We start from the raw sequence: 22225 nt of genomic DNA on the forward strand, positions 1-22225 counted from the left end.
AGAGCCTGCTTCCTCCTCTCTCCTCCTGCTTCCTCCTCTCTCTCTGCTTGCCTCTCTGCCTACTTGTGATCTCTCTCTGTCAAATAAATAAAAAAAAATACAAGATTCATTTAAACATACTTGCACAAATACATTAGTAAATGCACAGAACAGACTAAAAAACACACAGTGGTTAGCACGGGGTGGAGGAATCAAAGTGATTCTTATTTTCTTCCTCATACTTTATCAGTATTTGATAGGTTTCTTATAATGAAGATGAATCATTTTTATGTTTTTTCCAAAAATTATTTGTAGAAATTAAAGGGACAGCCCGCAATCAAGGGAGGCATGACATTTTTTCCTTTTCTATAACAGTACCCTCTCTGCAGACCCATATTTAGTTATTATTTTTGAGCACCATATGATATTACTTGCCTTTCATGTATTAAAATTATAATGATCATGTAGTATCATTTCATATAAAAATGTTATAGTTAGTCTTATCAAATCCTTCCAGCCCTGTGGGTTAAGAGAATGGAATGGACATACACATATAAATTTGCTTTACAAAATCCTACTAATAGAAAAGTTTGGTTTTTAACATACAAATCAACAAGGATGGAAAGAGGAGAAAAGAGTAACACAACGTTGGAAGTTGGAACATATACAGGTATTTATATAGCAGGTCCCTGGGAAGCCAAATCCCAATCCAGAAGTGGAAAAAGCAGAGACCCAACCCAATTTACAGCCAGAAACTCACACAAGGGTCAGGAATTGCCAGCACCACCTCTGGAATTGGAAGTGAAATGGAGACTATCTGAGGAGTAGTTGAACCCTAGGTCCCTTTCTACCCCTTGAAAGAAAGCTTTAGGTTATCTCTGCAGAACTTAGAAGTAGAAGGGATGATCTATGGTTTATGGGCTGACTAAAAGTGCAGAGGTCTTTCAAACAGGGTGATGAAGCGAACACGTTAATAGCTAAGATCTACTGTTCCCTACTCCATCCCCATACACCAACTCCCCCAAAAATGCAAACTGTTGTAGATTACCAGGACCTCTGAGTACCTACAAATACCCAGCACTACATAAAAATAGACAAAGACCCCCCCCCCCACCAAGCCACATCACTATTACAGAATAAAAGCAGAAACTCAACAAGTTTCCAAGGAGTAGGTCCAAACAAAAGAAGAGGGTTCCCATGTTTGCTGAGGACTTCTCAAGAGCAATAGAAGACAAGGAGAAAAAAACTATACCTTCAAAATTTGGAAGAAAAACATTTCCAATTTAGCATTTTACACTCATCCAAACTATATTCATCAAATGTGAGGAAAGGGGAAAAAGAAAAGACACTTTGACATGAAAAGGCTCAAAAAATTACCTCCTATGTATACTTTCTTAGAAAATTACCACAGGACTAATAATTCAAAGTTCTAACAAATTCAAGAAAAGATGGATTCTTTGTAGCCATGGAAAACTGCCAGGAATATCGGTTTTAAATCCATTCAATTGGTAAGGACAACTCAACCCAGTAGGCACTTTTACAAGCCAAAACTGTCAGGGACAGAATCACATTCCCTACTGCCAACCAATAAACAACAGCACCACCCAATTAACCATGCTTCTATAGATGATGTTAACCCCCACCTCCACCTCTTAAAATCCTCCAGTCCCTGAACTCCACTCTCCCCAAAACCACTATGTAAGATAAACAACTCCACCCCACCCCAAAAAAAACCACTATGTAAGATTAACAATTCTTCTTTGTTCAAGGAGACTGTGACTGGGGAGATATTCTAGAGAGTGGGGTGATGGTCTCATCACCCTCTAACGCCAAATGAAGAAATAAACCAAAGCAAAGAAAGGCATGTACGGAAAACAGGATATCTAACACAAGAGAGAAGTGAAGGAATGTGGGTGAATGGACATTCCAGGATTCCAGGATGCAAACTGCACCAAAAGTAGAAGGCAACAATTCAGACTGAAGCTATGTGACAGAGTCAAGAAGGTTGAAGGCTGTCATCCCCATGCTCTCTGCCATAGTACCATCTTTTTCATCCAACACAACTATTAGAGGATGTGCTCTAAGTAAGAGGGTAAATGAAGAATAAGGAAGATAAGGGTTACAATACTGGGAATCAGACTGAAAAGGAGAGAAAAGTCTAAAGATAACAAAGAGAAATCTTCCCAGGAGAAGAGCTGTGAAGTAGGCCCAGACGGTAGGACAATGAAGGTCTCCAAAGAGAAGCTGCCAAAAGATTTTTTTAAAAGGAAAGAAAATTAGAACTGACAGATTACTATGACTGACCTTGTGGAAAAATGCACTGAGAGGCCACTATTTCAGACCTATCAGCAAGTAAAATTTGCACAGGCATAATAATGTAAACACAACATCAACTATCTCATTTAACCAAATATTATAACTAAATTGGAAAGCTAGAGGAGGAACAGTAGTAGTGATGGTGGTTTAAGAACAGTATAGCTTTTTCTACCATAATAGAGACTCAATATAAAATGAAAAAAGACAGCACTGCACATATATTATTTTGAAACATGGAGATACATAAATGCCAGAAGAAATAGCTTAAGGAGCTGAAAGTGGTTACCTTTAGTGAGGAAACCAGAGAGCATGGGGATTCATTGTATTTCGTTACAAATCCCTTTTTTAGTATTTGACTTTTAAAACTTGTCTACTTTAAACTATATGTCTGTTGATAAAATACAAAAAACAACAAGTGATGAATTTCTTATCTTAAATGTATTGTTCATCACTCAAAAAATACGTAATAAAATATTTTCAATTGAAAGGAATAAGAAAAATCTTACAGGAAAAAAGTTTTTCCCTTTTTTTAGGTAGACCTTCATATTCGTAATACTGAAAGAACATAAACATACAAAATATAGAAGCTTTAAAAATAAAAAAAATTTAAAGCAAATAATCACCATTTGAGTGGATAGCCAGAATTCAGTAATTGTAATACTAGAAAGACTGTAGGTCTGATCTTACTTACAAATTCATTAATGGTCAGGAGAGTGCAAATAACACATTTAATTAAATTTGCTCATTTATCTATTGGGGGAAGTACGATTAACAGCATAACAGCAGTAAAAGAGAGTAGTAATATAAAAGGACAGATATGGATTAAAACATTGCCCAAAACAACCAAACTGGAGAGTGGATGGAAAGCTAAGTAAAATTATGGGCTTAAAACTACAAAAAATAAATACATAAAATTTATATAAATTTATATAAAATTATATATATAATTTTACTGCACATTATTGTCATATGAAGTAATTTAGGTCAATGCCAAGTTAAATGAGGAAATACATAAAAACACACACGCTGGGCACCTGGGTGGCTCAGTTGGCTGAGCGACTGCCTTTGGTTTGGGTCATGATCCCAGAGTACCGGGATTGAGTCCCACCATCAGGCTCCATAGGGAGTCTGCTTCTCCCTCTGATCTTCCCCTCTCTCATGCTCTCAATTACCGTCTCTCTCTCAAATAAATAAATAAAGTCTTAAAAACACACATGCACACATTACGTATTTGTATACATATACACACATACATGTACAGACATACACCTAAGTTTTTTCCTTAGAAGAGACTGATAATCCTTATTAAAAGCAAGGACTCATGAAGGATTACCCTCTAAAAACAAAGTACTATTGACACAGTCTGACAAGAACGGTTTTATAACTGTTTACATTTACATATAAACTCTGTCAAAGATTACCAATAATGACCAACTGTCCTAGAGAAAATTAACTCTTTTATCTACCCTATATTCTTCATCTAGCTATACCTGGATTATCCTCATTGTTCCTGTTCTTTGTGCCCAGGCACTGACCACTCAAAATAGTCTACATATCCCAACATCTCCAGCAGGAAGGTGTGGCTAAGTGACTAATTTTCACCAATGGAATATGGGCAGAAGTGGTACATGTAACTTTCAGTCAATATCCTTAAATGGAAGGAGATGTATTTTCTTATTCCTTCTTCCTGATGGTTGGAATGTGAATGAAACAGCTAGAGCTCCAGTAACTATCTTAGACCATAAAGAGACTTTGGAAGAGAACAGAATCCATGCACAAAACAGCACCATGACAAATCAACCATACCAGCCCTAGACTACTTTTGGACTTCCTGACATTAAAAGAAATATATTTCTAAGATGTTTAAGTCTCTTTTATTTAGCTGCAACCAAATCTAATCCCGATTGGTATAACCTCTATACTCAGACCCACTTCTTGTTTTCTTTCTTTATCTAAACAATCTTCACCTGCTCCTCTGCCAGCCCCTTTTCTGCCTCCCAAACCCTTACTATGAGTACTCACCAATATTCCACCCTTGGTCTTTTCCACTCTTCTCCTAGGCCATAAAACAAAACAAAAACCACACACACACACACACACACACACACACACACATCTCTAAGGTTCATGTCTTTTATTTGGACTCTAGTTTTATCTCCAGCTGTCTATCATTTCACTTGGATGAGACATAACTGATTTTTAAAACAAACAAAATAAATACCATAGTGACGGTGGCAATAGCAGTGGTTGTTATGACACTAATAAACAGCTAATATTTACTGAACTCTTAATATTTGCCAGGTAGTGTTCTAAGTTTAAGAGCTAATCCTGACAACAATTCTATGAAGTAGGGAGTATTATCACCATACCCATTTTTAAAAAACGAGGAAAGAGACCCAGACAAATTAAACAACTTGCCCAAGACACATAACTAATGTATCAAAGAGATCATTCAAACCTGGGTTTTCCAGAACCTACCCTCTTAACCAGAGTGCACTGGTACTTTATTCTAAGAATGCTGTCACAGCTTCAGACTTTTTAAGTTGTCCTCGGCAACCACACTATAATCATTTAAACATCCACTGTGGTAATAAATTTTATGCCTCTGCATTTTCAGAAACTGTCAAATATCACTTAGAAATCAGTAAATAAGATGAGTGATCAAGCTAGAAAATACTCTTTTGAAGACAAAGGATATATATGATCATCAAGTAATGAGACTGGTTTTCTTGTATGACTCTACTGGTTCTGAAATTCGTTTCAAAAGACAAATTCCAAAAAAAAATTATTTGCTAAAATAAATGCATGGCCTCAAAAACAAATTACTTTAAAAAGAAGAGCATTCATTTTTAGGCTCTTTAGTTTTAAAGCACCAGATTTTAAGCACCACTCAAATTATCTAATACCTAAAACTTGTATTAGCCCTTGAACTCATTATCTTTCTCCCTACACCTATCTGAGCTCCTTTCCCAATGTCCCTATCAATGACACCACAATATACTTGCAAGGTCAGGCTCAAAACTTTGAGGTTTTCTTGTTTCTTCCAGCTCTTCCATCCCCATGCTTACTGTTCTTCCTCCACAAGAGTACCATGTTTTCTTTCCACATTACCCCACCACTGTCCTACTGAAATACTCTCCAGCCATTCTCGACTACGGGCTATCCCACAAAGCTGCCAGAACCTTTCTCACTGTTTTCATCAAATGACTTTCAACAGAAGTATCATCACCTACAGGACCAAATCTACGTTCTTCAGCCCAGCCTTCAAAGCCTTCCATTAATTCTTCCTCATTATCACACACTTATAAACCTAACAAATCACATCTCTGTACTACTCATCATCAGTAAAAATCATACCTTTCATTTGTGCATACTGTTAACCGTCCCTTTTTGTCTCACTCAACTCACATATTGCACTCATTTTTGCTTCTAACTTCTCCTCGTTCCTCTCTGTGTGGAATTGTCTTCTGCCCTCTCCAGTCAGTCTGTTACTCTATCACTTCCTTCAAGATCCTCCTCTTTCTTGAAGTCCAAATAACCCTCACAGAGACTGCTCTATAATGTATTCCTCAACACAGGGACCATCCAGTAGCAGAACTAGGAGAATCTCAAAGACTGACCAGACTAGGTCTTTGTCTATGTATGAGTGATTTTTCTAAGGAAAAGATTAATTTTCAACAAATTGTTGTGTCAAATACCTTAGAAGTTTGCTGGACGGCTGCCACAGTGAAAGCCCAGAGATATCCTACAACTTGCCCTGCTTTTCAGTTTGGCAATGGTAAAGCCAGAATTTAAGCCCATCTTCTCATTTCCCCACCCAAAATGAATATAAATTTAAAGACCACTGCCCAGAATATAATTCCTGCTAGTTTTAGAAACTGTGCTAGACACTATTCATAAAAATGTTATTTTTTTTTTACTCAGGATACAAAATTTACACACAATAACAAGCAATTCCAATTTAAGTGTGTTTGTGTTACATTAATACACATACACAGAAAACAGAAAGGAAGGAAATAATCCAAGATGTTAACAGTTACTTCCAAATGGTGAAAATAAGATATATTTCCCAAATCCTCTGTAATGAGCACATATTGATTTTATAATAGTAATAAGAAATACTTACAGAATTAAAATTGTGTGGCATTATAAAGTCCAAGATAAATTCCATAACTGTGAACTCGAGAGTCAGAAGCAAAGAAAAGTTTCGGGCTACCCAAAGAAACAAACAAGAAGCACAGCACAAAAAAGAAACACTACGGCAAGAAGGGAAAGAAAAGCAATGTCACTAAATGTGACAACACTGGTGGCAGAAACCAAGAGCTACATGGCTTCTGGGGCTTGTCAACTCCAGTACTTAATAAATAACTGGTTCTCACACTAGAAGAGTCAAGAAGCCAAAAAAGTCATTGGAAATTCTGAACGTATCGAAAGATGGTCACACTGAGTTTGAATCTGTTATCTGGGAAGGCTGCAGAGAATTACCAATCACATAAACAAATCAAGGCTATTTATTTTCCTCTAGGTCTTTTCCTAAAATTAAAATGTGAATTGAAAGCACGAAAGTTCCAAAAAGATTCACAGAATAAAAAAGTTTAGAGCCATATATAGGCCAATAAATTCATCTTTTCCTAGCACTAGGTTTTAAATTCCAGTCCAAAATCCTTTATCCAAAAATCTTGGAGCCAGAGGCGCTTCAGAAATCCAAATTCATGTATGTGTTTTTGTTCTTCTCTTGGACTCTGTCTTTCAGTGAGTTTCTTCCCTGCAGCTACCCACCCCATTTCCAAATCATTCTTGTTACCTTTTCCCTCTGATCTTTGTAAACAAGCAGGATTGCTATTATTATCCCTATTTAACAGAAAACAGAAACTATAAACTGGACTACTGGTATAAATTTGAGAGTTTAGGGTTTGAATCCAAGTGCTTCTCTTCTTTCTTAAGAACTCTTCTGGTATTCCATGGCAAAGAACTTGAAAGACCCCAATTACAAGCCGATATTAAAATTATGCATATTCTTTTCTAAGAAGCAAATCTCCTACTAAGGAGTATCACCTACCCTTTGCCCCTATTTTTGCCTCTGTGCCAAGTTAAATGGTCAGGAGCTGTCACAAATAGATACCATCACATTTACACATTAATCTGTGTTATCTGGGAACCTCATGATACTAGACACCAGAACCTGCTGTTTCCAACAGTGCTTCTCTATTTTTATCCCTAGTCTGAAAACAGCCATGTTTGACATAAAAAGAAAAAAAAAAATAGAAGAGGGAAAACAAATATTAATAAAACTGAAGAGTGAATTTGAAGAATGGAAAGCCATATAGAAGACTAGCATAAGACAGGAGAAAAATGCATGTCACAGACTGGGAGCAACTGGTCTGTTTTATTGTGAGAGGAGAAAACCCTCTTCAAATGCAGGCTTATAGCTTGCTGAGTAACACCCTATAACTTCTCTTCTATCTAAAGCTCTGACAACTGGAATTTCTCTGTAATTCAATAAACTCTTACGAGTTACACGGGCTTCATCCATCCTGCTGGGCTCATTAACGGGGAACTCTAAATGTTTTCTCCACTAGCTAAGAGCACATTTTCTGGTGGGTGGCACAGGAGGAGGGTTTTCTTTCAAGATATAAATAACCTAATTCCATTTCTTCTCACTTATTCTATGAGTAGGAAGTCTGCAACAAATATTGTTCAACAACTAAAAGAAATGTCTAAAGTATAACTGATAGTGGTCGTCAAAGATCATCCTATAGGCCCCCAGTTTTATACAAAGTGTGGGAGCTACTCTTATATTTATACAGAGTTATAATTAAACATCTATACTTTTACTTCTGGCACTAATTCATGTAATTCTATTATGTCTAATGAGTGCTTGAGTGCCGAACCAACAACATACCAGTTTTATCATTCATTCTGGTGAGCTATTTTGTGAGTAGTTAGCTTATGGAGCTAATGAGGACAGGGTCACAGATTCAAACATGCTGGCCAATTAGCTTTGCTGTGTTTCAAGGTTCCATGGTCACAATCAACATCCTTAACCTTGGCTAACAACAACAACAACAAAAATACACTAATCATGTGAAGCATCAAGGGAATGAATATAGACGTATTACCAAAATCAATGACTATCAGAAAAATGTCATAAAAATTTCTAAAGAAATACTAGTAACATAATCTACCTTTTGCCAACCCTGGTTAGTATGTGCCTAGTCCAAATAATCTCTAATCTTTTCAGTCATGTGGGGCTGGTATTACTATTACTGTTTGAAAGATGATAAGAAAATGAACTCGGAATGACAGTAAACCAAAGTCATAAATTACTATTAAGTAGTAGACCCTAGATTCAAAACTTGATCTAACTCCAAAGCTTAGACTACTTCTACAATACCATATAGTGTCTCTAGATTGTGTCTTAGGGACAGAGGACAACCAACAAAATGTTTTTATTCAGAACTATTCAGCGCAGTCATTACTAACTGAGCATACTACATACTAAATATCGTATTACATTACTAACTAGCATACTACACTACAAACAGATGCTACAGCTGAGAATGAGTCTACCTTCCAAAACTTCTCTAAGTAAAAAAAGTCAATGAACAAAAGTGTTTAAAACAAAGGGGAAAATAACACATTACAGGACACAAAGTAAATTTTAAAGGAAGTGACTAGTGTCATAGCTTTATATAAAAGCCTACAGTGAAAAAATAGTTATCTTGCTGATTCATAACTAAAAGTAAGAATAAGAGGTGCCTGTGTGGCAGTTGGTTAAGTATCTTACTCTTGGTTTCAACTTAGATCGTGATTTCAGGGCTGTGAGATGGAACCCCATGTCAGGCTCTGAGCTAAGCATGGTGGAGACTGCTTAAGATTCTCTCTCACACAAATAAATAAATAAATCTTTTAAAAAATAAATATATATAAGAATGAAATTGGCAAGGAAGAACCAGAGGATACCACATCAAATAGAGTAAAGAACACATTTCCTAAGTATCTGAGCCTGCGGATTTCTTATAGTCAACACCTATTTGTAGGAATTAAAAATAACATTTCAATTCTTAACCTTAAGATTTTGCTTTGAACAACAAATCAGTTTTCTCTATTAGATTTTTCTTCACTTTTCTTCTTGGTTTCTCTAAACTCTCACTTCCTTGCAAACGCACATATACCAACGTCACTAAGAGTTCTCACCTTCAAAAAATGAGGTCGCCAAGCCTTCTGGAACCTACCCACTAAGCTAACTTTTAGAGTTGAATAGTCTGACTTTCAAAAAAATAATAAAAATTAAAAATATTTAAAAGGCAGGGATGAGGGGAAGGACAAAAAATGCTCTACAAAACTCTGTCCTAGTTGATAGTCAATATAAATCATAAACATAGATAATTATTCTACTACAAGTTACAATGTGCGGACAGAAACCCCCATTCTCACTACAGGTTACAAATAAAGCACCAGTTCAAAGCACATCCCCAAAACAACCTTTTCTCAACAGCATCTGGAAACCTCTCAAAATAAAAAAATGGCATAATATAATCTTTATATAAAGTGCAAATGATCAAAAAAAACCCACCCTGCAATCTGAGTACTTCTACTTACAGTATTTTTGGGATACGGATAGCTACCTCATTTTATTGGGGGGGGGGGGGAAGAATCTCAAGAAATACGTTATCTAAAATTATCATTTTTGATCATCATTACAGTCAACAATTACAACAGAAATAAGATATTGAACAATTGCTCCAGGCACTACTAAGGTCCTTATATTCACATCTCAATGAATCCTTATAGACACCTTGTGAGGTAAATGTTATTACATCTAGTTTAGAGACTAAAAAACAGGCTTAGAGGTCAGCTAATTTGCCAAAAGTCAAAGCAGAAGTCACAGCACCAGGATTTGAACTCAATTTGTTCAATTTTGTACATTCAACTAATGCACTGTACTGCCATCCTGGTTTTTGAACCGCATTCAAGTATTTTCCAGCTAATGATTTCAATGTAAATACAGGATTACCTAATTACTACACCTCCAAACCCAGAAAAAGTTGATGGTAAAATCCCCATTCTCTCTAAGGGAAAAATAAGACAAAAAGCCACCTGCTTAGAGTCTCAGATCTTAATTGCCAGAAGACTGGGATAGGGGCTATTTATATTCTGAATCCTAACCATGAGGAAACAAGAGTTCTAGCACATACACCTAGGATAGGTGAAGGTAACCCCAATATTTCAGCTAGTATGCCCACAAGGTTAGTGGCATTGTGTTAGCATTAGAGCTAGATTTAGGACCAGTAATATCTGAAAAGGGGGGGAAGAAAACACAAGCTGGAAACAGGCATTAGGTCAGCACCACAAATGAGGAACATTAAGTGCTTAGATATTTGTTACTTGTGTAATAAATGAAGGTTATGAGAGAGCAAAAGGGGTAGACAGTTGGGCGTGCTGAGGGAAGGGAAGTGTCCAAATTCTGGGGGACCTTAAAATCCAGATGAAGTTTAAAACTGACTCCACAGGGGCGCCTGGGTGGCTCAGTCCTTAAGCATCTGCCTTCAGCTCAGGTCATGATCCCAGAGTCCTGAGATGGAGCCCAGCACTGGCCTTCCTGACATCAGGTGTCCTGCTCCGCGGGGACCCTGCTTCTCCCTCTCCTACTTCCCCTTCTTGTGCTCCCTCTCTGGCTGTGTCTCTCTCTCTGTAATAAATAAACAAAATCTTAAGGAAAAAAAAAATGACTCCACAGGTGCTAGGGCCTTAATGTCACCTCTTCAACAGGAACATGGCTTAAGAATGTTTATATGGCTTGTATTCATTTCCAAACACACTCTCACCGATTAACTCATTTGATTTTCACAAAGAGTGTGATCATATTATAATCGAGTTCATAAAGACGTAAATGTGGTTTTAAAATACAACTGCCCTACACTGAAGAAAGGATTTCGAGGCTACATCTGATACATGCTTTCTCACATATTATCACTTCTGTCGGACCCCCGAAACAGCGGGAAACAGGCAGGCCAAAGACTACCATCCCCTTTTTTCAGATACAGAAACCAAGGCTGCGCTAAATGGGCTACAAAAGATGACAAGCCCAGCAAGTGGCAGACCTGAGACTCCTAGAGGGCATTAGACTCCCAAATCCTAACCTTCTTCCCTTTCTCAACTCTGACAGGCGTCTTTATTGATAAAGAAAACTTTTTAATAATCGGAATTGGGATTTTCCAAGGGCCGCCCAAGACAACCAGGAAGTACATCCTCCCGTTCAGACAGCTCACGCCCAACCTACAGCCCGTAGCCCGGGGCTCCCGGCCAGCCGAGTGGACTCACTGGAAAGGCTCGCAGCCCGGAAATCGCCGGCCGCCCCGGGCACTTCTCGGGACGGCCTCGGTGGCCTACAGCCCCATACTCCGGGGCCGGGGGGGTGAGGGGAGGGAGGAAAGGAGGGGAGAGGGGGGTTCGCCAAGGACCCGCTCAGTACCTGTTGAAACCCGGGGAAATGTCCTCTCTGCAGAGAGTACTTGGGAAGAGGGCTCAAAGCGGGCACGCACTCTTAGAACAGCAAAAAGGGCTCGGAGGAACCCCGCAACCCAGGGCCCGCAGGGGTCGAAGGGCGGCAGCTTCCCAGTAACCTCCGCCCCGGGCGGGGGCCCGCCCCTCGCATCACGTGAGGGGAAAAAAGTGCCGGTTAAAAAAAAACAAAAAGGGAAAGGAAGTCTAGTCCAAAGTGTATGGGGAGAAGTGGAAGCGACCAGCCCCGACTGGGGGTGCGAAAGCAGGGAGGGACAAGGACGCGGGATTTCTCGTTACCGGGGGCGCCGTGGCTCTCTGCTTCCGCCGCCTCCTCGAAGCTCATGCTCTTCCGCTGGCGCCGCTGGGGCGCGCGCCAGGCCTCGACTCCGCCCCCGCCTCGCGCCGCGGCGCCTTCTGGGGACTGTAGTCCTTCCAGGCCGGTGCTACGTATGCAGCTTCCAGGTCACGTGCGGGGAGGGCTGGCAAAAAAAAAAAAAACGGCGAGGAAGGGAAGGCGTTTGCGCTCCTGTCTGCCAACCCTCCCCGCTTCCTCTCGGCTATAAACGTGCTCTGGCCTCCTCACGTCCGGCTCAGTCACAACATCCCTCCTTTTCCTTTCACAGCCAAGTTTTTTTGAAAAAAGCAGTCTACCTCGTATCCGCTTCTTCCTGCGTGCCCTGCAGGTTCTGCCCCCAGAAAGTGCCCTAGTTGCCAATCAAATCCTCATTGCCAAACTAACGGGAGGAATTTTCAGGTCTTCCTGTTTAATCTTTAGGCACCATTTGAGGCTGTTGGACATTCTTTATCCCTTACTTTCTCTGTTACTTACGGGCATTTTCCTTCTCAGACCGTCCTTTTCAGTCTCCTTCAAGAATTCTTTTTCTAACCCATCTCTTAACTATTAGCGTTCTCCAGAGTTCTTGGCAATGGAATGAACGTTGGGGGCACCGATTGAGGGCTGAGTGCCACATTTGTATTCACAACTTCATAGTCCTGGGACGACTCCTCATCCATGTCGCACAGGCATCTCAAATGCAGCAATTTGACAAGGAACAACCCCTCCCCCATCCCATTCACTAATAGTCACTCCAGCCCCCAACCTAGATTCCTCCTTCTCTCCCATGAGATTCCTCTCCCACCCATACTCAAATGGTCACTGAATCTTACAGAGTCTATCTCCCAAGCATCTCTTGAATCTGTTCTCTCTTCACATCCACTGCCAGTGATTTAACTCAGACCAGCATCATTTCTTGCATTGGCTTCTTTAGTGGTCTCAGCACCTCAGCACCTCTGTGTAGTCCTGCCTACTGCCATCTGGCCCATTTGTGTAAATGGCAAATTTAATCATGCCTCACTTTTGGTAATCTCCTTTAAAGGATTCACTCGATTGGATTTGGGAAGAGGTATGGAGTTGAATCCCTTATGTAGCTTTTACAAAACAAGAATGCTAGCCCCACTACTCCCCGACCATTGCTATCCCATATTGTGGTTGGGAGGTTCAGAGAAGGAAGATTTATAACAGATCTTAATTTAAGGTAGGTGGGCATAAGCAAATTTTAAAGGTTCCCCAGGTGATTGACTCACGTAACAAGAATGTTTTTTATTGTCTAATGCACACTAGACATTGGGGTGGGTGCTGAGAAAATACTAGCGAGCAAGACAGTACCTGCCCTTCTGGAGTTTACACTCTCTTGAAAGAGACAGATAGAAATCGAATGATCACATACCAGAAAACAAAACCAACGATAATAAAAACCACAATTACCAAAACCCAGAATTACCAGCTGTGATAAGAATTATGCAGGAAAAGCAAACAGTCCCTTTCCCTTCCCCTCTGCCACCTGCTCCAGCCCAGGGTGGAAATTAGCATATGCTCCTGGTCTATCAAACAAAACCTGTCAGGAGCTAATATCCTCCCACTCCCTCCCACATACATCTAGATTTACTAGACTGCTGGATTGCACTTGCTCTCTCACCTTTGCAAAAGCTGTCCCTCTGTTTGGAAAACCCTTCCCTTTCTCCCTTTACTCATTTCTACCTTGTCTAATTCTCCTCTGTTGGACCAAAATCAAACCCAGCATAACACCAGCCACATGGAAGGATTTTCTGAGGATTGGTTTGAGTCAGCTGATCACTACCAGGCAAGCAGAGGGGAGTCAGGATGGTTGAATGTGGGCTACTGGGGGCAGGGCCACGTTAGCCAGTTTGGAAGCATAGGGCCTGAGCCAACATACCCATCCTTCACAACCCAGATCAGGTGTTACCTCTTCTAGGAAGCCTTTACTGAGCTCCCCCAAGATAAACCACTGCCTCTTTATTAGGTAATCATTTGCCCCCATCCCAGCCTCTTTTCCAGTGACATGCTAGACCCAGATCACACCAGGTTTGAAGAGCCAACTGTTAAATACTAAGGAATTTTACGAGTCAGTTTCTAAGCCATTGGTAGCTTGAAATCCGCTGTGACTGGAGTATTTAAACCACCATGCAAATAAGCAAATGACAAATCATGGCCTTTGGGGGGTTTTTTTGGAGAGTCGTTTTGCCAGCATATAACTGTCTTTGTCATCTCATGCATCTCTACATTGTACCGTGGTGATGACTCCCCTATTAGATGAATTCCTTGTAACAACTTCATTTAGCATGTATTTATTGTTATTTACTACTATACACAAGAGACTAGCAAGATGCTGAAGGGTATACAGTGGAGAACAAAAACGTATGGTCCTCACTGTGAAGGAGCTTACAATCTAGCAGATAAGACAGAAAAAAAGACCTCCATACCTGCAAATTGAGCTGGTCTGCTTTGTGACAGAGCATTCTGGCAATGAGTGGTAATGGACAGAGAACACAACAATGCTTTGACAAGGTGATCCGGGATGGCCTGCCTGAAGAGATGAACATTCCACTGAGCACCAGAGGGTTGAGAAGGAGATAGTCAAGGGGAAAAGTGTTCCAGCCAAAGGGATCAGGCTATACAAAATAAAGCTAGGCTGTTTGAAGGACAGAATCATCAGTTCTGTGGGGTTGATATGATGATTAATTGTGTCAACTTGACTGTGCCACAAGGTGCCTAGATTAAACATTATTTCTGGGTGTGTCATCAAGGATGTTTCTGGTAGAGATGAGCATTTGAATCAGTAGACTCAGTAAAGTAGATTATTCCCCTCTCCAGTATGGTTAGGCATCATCACATCTGCTGAATACCTGAATAAAACAAAAATCAGTGGAAGGGAGGATTCATTCCCTTCTTGCCTATCTGTTGAGCTGAGACATTGGTCTATTGGTCTTCTCCTGCCCTTGGGCTAGGATTCACACCAGTGGATCTCCTGGTTCTCAGACCTTTGGACTCAGACTAGAATTATACCATTGGCTTTCCAGGGTCACCAGCTTGCAGAGAGCAAGAGACTGTGAGTCTTCTCAGCCTCTACAATCACATGAACCAAGTCCTCATGATATAAAAAGTGTATAAATCTCATAAACACACACACACACACACACACATAAATAGGAGAAACATACAGAGATAGAGATAGATTGATAAATATTCTGTTGGTTCCTATTTCTCTGGAGGACCCTGATTGATTCAGGCAGAATGTTGGTTTAGTGATCCAGATGACAAGAAGAGATAATTAGGGGTGCTTGAGTGGCTCAGTGGGTTAAGCCTTTGCCTTCGGCTCAGGTCATGATCTCAGGGTTCTGGGATGGAGCCATGGGCTCTCTGCTCGGCAGAGAGACTGCTTCTCCCTCCCTCTCTGCCTGCCTCTCTGCCTACTTGTGATCTCTCTCGGTCAAATAAATAAAATCTTTTAAAGAAGAAGAAGAAGACAACGAAAAAGAACAACTAACTAGAACTAGGTGTGCATAGCCCTGAGGCCACAGGAAGGACCTTGGATTAAATTATAGCCACCAAAAGGTTTAAATAAGGGAGTGATGTTATCGATATACATTTTGATCCGATCACTCTTGGTTTTGTTTGGAGGACCACAGTAGAAGTGGAGCACATTGTAGCTATAGTCTAGGTAAGAAATAACGAAACCAAGTGCTGGCCGTGAAACGAAGTGCGTTGGTTTGACAGGTATTTTGCAAACAGAGTCTATAGGACTTGCTGAAAGATCGGAGGTAGGCGACAACGGGTTGGTGAAGGCAAGAAAGGACCCAGGGACAGAGGTTGTTCATATTTATCTGCATATCCTCAACCCCTAGAATAGTGCCTGGTGCATAGTAGGTGTTCAATAGCTGTGTGTTTAACAATTTCCTTCATTCTACATGCTAAGCCCTGCGCCCTGTCAAGGTCACATTGCTTCGTATAGGGCCTCCAATAGCCCACACAGTACCTTTGGGCAAATTTCAAAAAAAAGAAAAAGAAGGAAAGAAAAAGGTGCTCCGTCCTCTAGGTGGATACAGCAGGGTGCCCAGATTGATGAACGGAGCAGAGACTACATTTCAACCTCCAATTACTCCCTTGGGGGACACCGCTGTGCTGGGTACCATCTGCACAACCACATACGGCATCCCTGGCTTAACATCCCTGGGAGAGGATTTTAGGGCATTGAGCCCAGTATTCCTGGGGAGAATTTGGGGTCAAGAGAAAGGAAGCCGCCGGCCTGGGGTCTCCAGAGCTGCTGCTGTGACTGAGGGTCAAACCTTTGCCTTCTGAATCCCGGCGGGCTCTTTAGCCTTGGAGCCACATTGTCTCTCCCAAATCACTCAGCGCATCAATAAAAGACTAACTTCACAATGGTGACTTTGCTTCCTTGAGTTTCTCATCTGTCTCGGTTACTATTGTTAGAGTATGTCACATTTACATAGTATCCAATATGTGCTCAGTGCCTTACAAAATACAATAAAGGAACATGAAACCAAAGGACCTTTTTTTTTTTTTTTTTTTTGTAAACAGAATAAGTAAGGAATGGTTGGTTTAAAGCGCCCTTAGTTCGTGGATTAAAATGAGCTGTGGTGTATTAGTTTAAGGTGATGCTGTAAACAGTACAGAAAAAAGGTATGCCCCTGGGCAAGCTATTTTATCTTTGCACCCCCTGACCAGAAAGGACGCTGGAGCAGCGGGCTTCAGAAATGCAAACTAGGGACGCCTGGGTGGCTCAGTTGGTTAAGCCAGTGCCTTCAGCTCAGGTCATGATCCTAGGGTCCTGGGATCGAGTCCTGCATCAGACTCCTTGCTCAGTGGGGAGCCTGCTTCTCTCTCTACCTCTGCCTGCCACTCTGCCTGCTTGTGCATGTTCTCTCTCACTCTGACAAATAAATAAATAAAATCTTTAAAAAAAAAAAAAAAAGAAAGAAAGAAATGCAAACTAGGGAGGGGGTCAAGGACCTAGGAAGAGAAGGAAACCAGGAAGAGAACAAAAGGGCCCTCCCTTTAGCAAAGAATAGCACTTAATTCTTAACAAGTGCCTGCTATGTTCCAGGAGGCGTGCTAAGCCCTTTACCTGTCTGATCTGAGACAGCCCTCACATTAACCATACAAGGTGCCATCTATTGCTATAGATAGGCAGGAAGCTAGGCAGGAGCAACAGGGGGATGGACCTTAGACTCCTGACTTCCTGACATCCAGCGAAGCTCCGCCAAGAGACCAGCCCAGGCCCCCCATCTAGCAGTCAGTTTGCCGATGCAGTATGCCCGGAGAGGAAGAGTTAATTCCTCTTCTTGCACTGGTGCAGAAAGTCCCACCTCCACTTTGTTCTTATTTAACCTCTGTCCCTAGAATAGAAATAATGTTGGGTTTCCTATTCCCTGCAGGTATTTTGAATACATCTTGGGAAAGGACACAGTTTGTTGGCTAATTATTATGGAATCCAGGCCTGTAGCTCAGAGGTTGTGACCCTAGGATCCACCCAAAAGAAAATATTAGTATAAGTCCACACCCTGGAGTTTTTTGGGCCCTTGTCTGTCTTGATTGGCCGGCTCCTCCCTTGATGTGGACTTCAATAAAACTTTGCTCTGCTTTGCTTTCGTTTTGCTGACCTATGACTATTTACTGTGGCATTGAAATGACCTGAGGCTTCTTTCCTTTTCCATCTCACTCTGGGTAACAGCACCATCGCCTTGCACCAGAGGAAGCTAAGACCCAAAGCTATGCAGCTGATACGGAACAAACCTGAACTTTAAACCCTGGCAATCAGACTCTGGAGTCTGAGCTCTCAACCACAAAATTACACAGCCTCTCAGACCGTGTTCCTGCTGCCAGGTCTCTTGTTTTAGCAGCATGACCCTTTGCAAGTCCTCAGATAACTAGTAGGGTATCTGGTCTCAGACTCAGGGATTCCACATAGCTTGTTTGCTCAATGATTAGGGCATGGTCATCTCTAGCCTAGCTTCAAAATGAAGAGTTTGAACAAAGCATATGTAAAAACAAAAAACAAAAACAAAACCTCTGCGCAGGACATTATACAATCTTCCTGAGTAAAATCTTCCCAATATGATTCTATAATTACCTGTACAGTATGGAAGATGTAGGAGGAAATGTTCTCAGGACAGACGGACTAAATCAACCAAACCCCTTGGAAGTGTGGGCCCTGACTGCTACCCCCAACTTGAGAATTCTCCCCTTTTGTGACTTTCAGCCAATAACCACAGAAGGATCTGAATGTTATTGGACTTCTGGGTCCTTAGATCCTTTCTCTTGACTAGCACCAGTAAAGGTATGGGCATTAGGCATCAGCTAGAGCAAAGATAAGGCTTTTTAGGACAATAGGAGGGCAGGGTAACAAAAGTCAGCTCCCATTTAATTCATGAGGAAAAGAAGAACAGAGAACTCTGACACATAGTATGGACTCCAGACCCCAGAACCTATCTGCCCCTTGACCTCTAGGTCTGTATGGCTAAGTTATCTGATGCCATGCTGCCCACATGGAAGGAAGGGCCTGTTGATGGTATGTTCATTCTGATCTGAGAACAACTTGACTACTCAGAGTTCTAACTGAGGACTGGTCTACTAAATTCTGCTACTTAGAGTTTCTACCATTAGATAACATAGAACCTTAGATGATTCACCAAGCCTCAGTTTCCTCATCTGTTAAATGGAGACCCACCAAAGCCACCTACCTCATTGGTTAATCATGAAGATTAAGTCCTAAAATGGATGGGAATGGTTTTGGCTAAATGAGAAGGGGCATGAGCATTACGCCAGGTTGTGCCCATAGAGGACCGAGGTGAATAGGGAACACCTTAATTTTTTAAATCTCAAAGCTAATTATTTCTCTCTTAAGAGAGTGGTAGAGGCACAGTATTCCTACTTTAGTTTCCTTCCTAGTCCCAAACTATTTTCCATGGCCCCATATCACTCAGAAAGTTGTGATTCCTTGTCAACAACACCCAGCTTACCTAGAGTAGAAACCTGATGAGTATTTGTTAAGCAAATCATCTTTTCTACTCAGCAGAATAGCAAGAATTTGGCTAGACATGTCATAAATAGTTTTATTCTCAGGGATATCCTAGAGTTCATCATCTAGTCCTCCTAGGATGACAGGACCTGAAACTGGCCCACTCAAGTTAAGAAGGCCAACTCAGGGCAGACAGAACTTCTTGTTACTCTCCAAGTATCTGTGTTATTCGCATCCCCTTCCTTTTGCACATGCGGCGCCCTGAGCATCAAGTGCCCATTCTCTCCTTTCTCCTCCCTCAGGATCCAACTGACATCACCTCCACAGAACTGCTCTGGACCAACAAGTCACTTCTTCCCCTTCTCCCCGTGAACTCTCATCATCCTTGCTCATAATGCTCCCCACCTACGTGTGTCTCTACCCCACCAGAATGAGTGCCTTAACTAAGACAATGCATGGCCCAAGGGGCCCACATTCATTTATTGCATGAACTGGTTTCTCTGTCCTTTTAGGCTGGGAGTGGAAAGCCAAGGGTAAAACCAGAGGAAATCAAGTAACCAACGACTTCAGTTTACACTCTCATTCCTCGAGAAGGCTGTAGCTGACAGCCTCCTACCCTCAGTTCCTTTACCTCCGCAAAGCATCTTGCAAAGCATATGACGGATTGCCTGGGAGTAAGCAGAACTTCTCGAAAAGTAATTCTGCTTAACCCGGTCCCTCTTACCCACCCTCAAGCTGGTTCGTCACAGTTAGAGGGTTCTGAAACAAAATAGCCTGGTTTTAAATAGTAGCTCCAGCATCAACTAGCAAGTTCAAGCAAGTTACTTAATCCTCCTTTACCTCAGTTTTTTAATGCATACAGTGACGATAATAGTAGTGACATCACAGAGGGTAGACAGGGGTTGTGGGAACTAAATGATCCATTCCAGCTTTTGACACATCACAAGGGGTCCATAAACAGTAGCTGGTTTGTGAGCAATCCGCTCTTAAGGGTGACAAACCCATTCTATTTAAACCTTCAGAAGGCTGGGTTTGTTCCAAGACATCCCAGGCAGGGCAGGGGGCAGGGGATGGTTGGGGCCACTCTGGAGTTCTGTCTGGTGGCTGAGACAACTGGTGTCATCGATCTTTGGTTCTAATCTGGATCCATCACTCACCCCAGTCATGGCCCTAGCCCGAGTAGCTGATCCTCCCCAAGCCTCCTGTCCCCAGTACGGCTAGCAGTACTGAGCTGTCTCACAAGGGGGTGCTGGAAAGATCAATTCGTGTTAGCAAAGTGCTTTGGAAATGTAACTTGCTAAATATTAATGGGTCTCTCTGAGTGTCGGGAAATATGCAACCTGAACTCTGCTCAGGGCAAGCCGAAGGTGGGGAGAGCAATTCTGGGCAGCCGACTGACACATCCTTGGTCTAATTGGGAGGTGGTGCTGATGAAGGGGGGAGGGCAGCGAGCATCTGGGGGCTGGGCAGGGCTGTGGGATGGAAGGAGTTTCTGAGGAAGCACCTAACTCCAAGGAGACAGAAACCTGGGGTAGGTTTGGGGCAAACCCAGAAAGTCCTTGGGCTTTCTTTGCAAAAAGCAAACACAAGCTCACTGCTCACTGTTCTCTCTCTCATTCTCCAGTTCTGGAGAGGAGAGCACTGTGAGGACGTCAGCCATTTCAGTTCTTGTCTCGCTCTCAACTTCCCCAAGCCCCATGGGTAGGGTGATAAGTAGGAATTGTTTTAACCTTAGACAGAACTCTCAATCCAACATCTTTAATGTAGTCCTGCCTCAGGGACTCTGCCTGTGCCATTGCCAAACAGCTGCGGAGTGATGTAACCCTTAGGACACTGCTCAACTGTCTCCTCTTCCAGGAAGACTTCTTGGGCCCAATCCAGTTGATCTGGGAGCCCCTTTTTGGAGCCTCGGTAGTAGCATGTGCTTGTTTCTCTAAGCGCAGCTAACAGACCCAGTCAGTGCCTGCCTATATACTCTTGGCACCATCATTTCCTACACAGTCATGGATTTCTAGTGCCTACGGCCAAGCATGTGCTCCCCCAGAGAGGGCAAGGCAAGCCAGAAGGGGGGAGTTACGGGGCCAATACCCCAGATTCTTACCCTCTGATGGGATAACCCTGAGACAACCTCTATACTAGCTCTGAGAAATCCCAAAGGAACTGAGCCCCATTGTCCACAGCAATAACCTTCTCATATAACACCTAGCCCAGCTCCTTCTCCTCCTTTGTCTCAGCTGCTCGCCCATCTCCTGGTACTTTTAGGGATCACTGGCAGGGGATTGTTTCAGGGGCTCCCAGCCGGGTACCCTAACCTTTCGCCGCTCTATGAGCCTTACCTGTTCACACTTCTCCTTTTCACTAGACAGAAGTGACTTAAGAGGAGAGACTGTTCTACTTCTCCTTGCTATCCTCAATGTTTTATACTGTGTCTAGAACAGAAGTACTCAGTAAATATTTGTTGAAGGAATGAATGAACAAGGATTGGATCAAAGGATGATCCCAATAATATTATCCTGATCTTACTAAGCTCCTCCCTCCCTAGCCTCACTATCAGAAACAAGGAATTCGGTCTCGGGCCTTAGAAAGAAAACAAATACCTATAATAACTGAACTGAACAGAGGTGGCCAACTCTGGCTTACACACCCTCACAGTCAGCTCCTATCCCAGGCGGGCTGCTCCCAGGAGCCCTGCTTGTCTCCCGCAGCTCTGGCCACTGGGAATTCATCACATTGGGTAGGACAGCAGCTCCTGCTGTATATAACAGCAAATGCTTCTTTTTCCTCATGCCAACTCCTCAGGCCTCCTCTCTCTCTTCTGTTCTTCACATTAAAAAAAAAAAAAAACTGGCTGACTATTTTTCATGAATTTTCTGCAGTGTTGCCTTTCTTCCTGACTTTTTTACTTTCTCAGTGCTAAAAGAAAGGAAAGAACATGAATCTGTAAAAATAGTGTCCAAAAAAGCTGAAGCTAGAGAAGGAGCCAGTTCTCCAGGAAAAGCTAAAAGGAGCCAAAAGGACACAATAGCCGTGTTTGGAGGAGAACAGCACGGAAAGACTAAACCCACTGGTGGTGGAAAATTCAGAAT

General features: G+C 41.9%; 1 protein-coding gene across 5 annotated transcripts in view; it reads right to left on the minus strand.

Moving 5' to 3' along the window:
• The window catches only part of R3HCC1L (R3H domain and coiled-coil containing 1 like), a 92678-nt gene extending 80479 nt beyond the window's left edge, over nt 1-12199 (minus strand). For 3 of the 5 annotated variants that reach the window (XR_006603270.1, XM_013054656.2, XM_004749531.3), the window contains exon 1: nt 12100-12199. The gene's annotated coding sequence lies outside the window, so the exon portion shown is untranslated. The other 2 variants (XM_004749530.3, XM_004749529.3) reach the window with 2 other exon arrangements.
• Between the last annotated feature and the right edge of the window lie 10026 nt (nt 12200-22225).

This window comes from Mustela putorius, unplaced genomic scaffold (assembly GCF_011764305.1).
Source record: "Mustela putorius furo isolate JIRA1106 unplaced genomic scaffold, ASM1176430v1.1 tig00003909_pilon_pilon_pilon, whole genome shotgun sequence".
NCBI classification, from domain to species: Eukaryota; Metazoa; Chordata; class Mammalia; order Carnivora; family Mustelidae; genus Mustela; species Mustela putorius.